The sequence below is a fragment of the Sinocyclocheilus anshuiensis genome, unplaced genomic scaffold (assembly GCF_001515605.1).
Source record: "Sinocyclocheilus anshuiensis isolate Anshui unplaced genomic scaffold, SAMN03320099.WGS_v1.1 scaffold355, whole genome shotgun sequence".
Classification (NCBI taxonomy): domain Eukaryota; kingdom Metazoa; phylum Chordata; class Actinopteri; order Cypriniformes; family Cyprinidae; genus Sinocyclocheilus; species Sinocyclocheilus anshuiensis.
In genome coordinates, this window is record NW_015549571.1 from 874,443 (window position 1) to 877,303 (window position 2,861).

Consider the following 2,861-nt stretch of genomic DNA (forward strand, 5'->3'; position numbering starts at 1 on the left):
TTAGCAAATGGCTGCAATATAACAAAGAGTGAAAAATTTAAGGGGGTCTGAATACTTTCCGTACCCACTGTATATTTTATGGTGAGTCTGCAGTTCCTACGCAAAAACTGCTCAGTGGCCCAAACAATGACGTTCGACCAATATATATATATCTATTTTTTTTTTTGGTAATTGCAAATTGTACACAACAGGAGCAACATCCAACAACATAAGGCACATCGACCATAAATAATATGAATAATCAACATTATACTCACGACAATAATAGCAACAATGAGGAGGGAAAAAACACACAAGGAGCAAGAATCAATAGAAGAAGTACATATAGACATCAAATAAAAATGAGTGCTGTCAAACAATTAATCGCATCCATAATAAAAGTTTTTGTTTACATAATATATGTGTGTGTACTGTGTATGTTTATTATGTATATATAAACACACACACATGCATGTATATATTTAAGAAAAATAGGTTATGTTTATATATATATATATATATATATATAAACATAACCTATTTTTCTTAAATATATACATGCATGTGTGTGTGTTTATATATACATAATAAACATACACAGTACACACACATATATTATGTAAACAAAAACCTCTATTTTGGATGCGATTAATCGTTTGACTGCACTAATAAAAATACATTAAAATAATAAACATTTTGAGATAGAGCAACAAAGAGTTTCAGACTTTCTATTTAGTTTTTTTTTAAGTACTTGAAGCTCTACATTTTCACAAACTCACAAAGAAATATAGGCTATTAAAGGAGGGCGTACATTTTTTGTATTATTTATTTATTATTTTAGCACTGGTAATCCACCGTGATAATACAGTTAAACTCTTTATAAATAAGTTTGTTATTACACTTACTATCGAAGAGATCTACATTACATATTTTTTTGGATTATTCTTAACAAACCAGTATTGCATTGCATACTTTATAATAGCCTTTAATTGTAATTCTAACTCCGTATTTATTACTAAAATCATTATGAGATAAGAAATACACATTTGCATCTTATAAATCATGAATAAAAGTAACGCCTTTACTATACAATCACTTTTAAACAAAGACTTCCTGTTAATAACTACAGCCCTATTGTTCAAAAGAGTGGAGTTGTGAGGGGAAAAGACAAGTTATAGGTAAATATAATTTCCCTAGAAAGCTGTACTTGTTTATGAAAATGAAAAACCTTCAAAGGAATTTTAAAATAGATCAAGATTACATCTTAACACAAATTCAAGGCCACCAATGGTTTTGAAAATATGATTAGGAATATGGTACCATTGAGTGAGGCTTTGCTAAGCACTCTTTAAGCCATTTTATTCTGAATGCACCAAAAAAAATTCTAATTAGCAGTACATTGTGAATCCTTCCTGTAGAGAAAGGCTGTCGTCTATCGGTCATCACGAGAACTTGTCTTGCTCGTTATTTTGTAAGCTGTCAAATGAATTAATACATGAATTGTTCAGTTTTTCAGAATGAATGCATTTTAATGTTGCAATGTTAATATTATTCCCCATATAATCGAGAGATCTCATAACTGTTTTTAATAAAAGAGTTGGAGCTCTCAAGTCTGTTTTGGGCTCATGCAAAGCACCACGTGAAAGGTCCCTGCGCATGCGCAGAGTCTTGGCTGCTTTCTATTGGCGATCTGCAGCTCGTGTGTTATGAGTGCTTCACTGCAGCGGTGTGTGTGTGTGTGTGTACTACTGCGATAACAGACACATGCTTCCAGCACTGAGAGAGCAGAGGCGAGCAGACCCGAGGCGGAAGAGCTGTCATGGAGCTGAGTTCATTGCTCAAAGTCATCTGGATGAGACAGCATGAGTGAAAGTGTGTTTCTCACACACTAGATCGGATTTACAGGAATCAGCTGATCCGGTGAGTCTGTCAACAAGTCACTACTGTACATCTAAAGTAGACTCAGGTCAGGTGTTGATCAGATCATTTGACCATAATATCATTAGATAGTAAATATAGTAATCATTCAGTACCATGGTACTACCATCTGATGCCTTCACTGTATCATGCTACAGCGCTTTTTGAGTGCAGGGTCCGACTAAAAACATATGCCCATGCGTCTGTACTAATTTTACGCAACGATTACAAAATTTGTCTAAAAAGGGTTTTATTTAAAGGTGCAATGTGTAATATTTACAACGATCTATTGACATAAATGCAAACTATGTTTTCAGATGTGTATAAAGACCTTACTTAACCGGTATGTTTTTATTACCTTAGATTGAGCAGTTTCTATCTACATACACCGCGGGTCCCTTACATGGGAGTCGCCACCATGTTTCTACAGTAGCCCTGAACGGACAAACTGCTCTACACAGCGCGTTTCGTCACTTTGTTGACACAATGATGAACAAGTACATTAACATTCCCAATAACAACGATTTATTGAATGATTAAGGGGTGGGGGGAGGGGGGGACTGAGCCGTTGGTTGCAATTTGCAACCTCACCACTAGATGCTGCTAAAATTTACACACTGCACCTTTAATGAAAAATTAGCCTTATTAAACTATTATTAATAAGCTTTTTTTAATATATTTTTTAAATTCTTTATAAGCTCATTCTGGGGCCTGAAATGGAGGAATTTTGGCCAATACTGCTAATTAAACAATATTTTGTTGAATGTATTTTTGTGCTGGCACCTTGGCTGGTTTAGGTCTGTCATGGATAAATAAAGATGACAATAAAACCACCAGTAGGTGGCAGCAAGTCCCTGTTTTAAAGGGGTGGTTCATTGCGATTTCACTTTTTTTAACGTTAGTGTGTAATGTTGCTGTTTGAGCATAAACAATATCTGCAAAGTTATGAAGCTGAAAGTTCAATG

At 34.4% G+C, this 2,861-nt stretch overlaps 1 protein-coding gene across 2 annotated transcripts in view; it reads left to right on the top strand.

The window, feature by feature from the left end:
• Positions 1 to 1,705: 1,705 nt before the first annotated feature.
• The window catches only part of LOC107657393 (integral membrane protein GPR155-like), a 25,033-nt gene continuing 23,877 nt past the window's right edge, over positions 1,706 to 2,861 (top strand). The window contains exons 1-2 of one of the 2 annotated variants that reach the window (XM_016445442.1): positions 1,706 to 1,717; positions 1,872 to 1,899. The gene's annotated coding sequence lies outside the window, so the exon portion shown is untranslated. Of the gene's footprint in view, positions 1,900 to 2,861 lie in introns of both variants that reach the window. The other variant, XM_016445443.1, reaches the window with a different exon arrangement.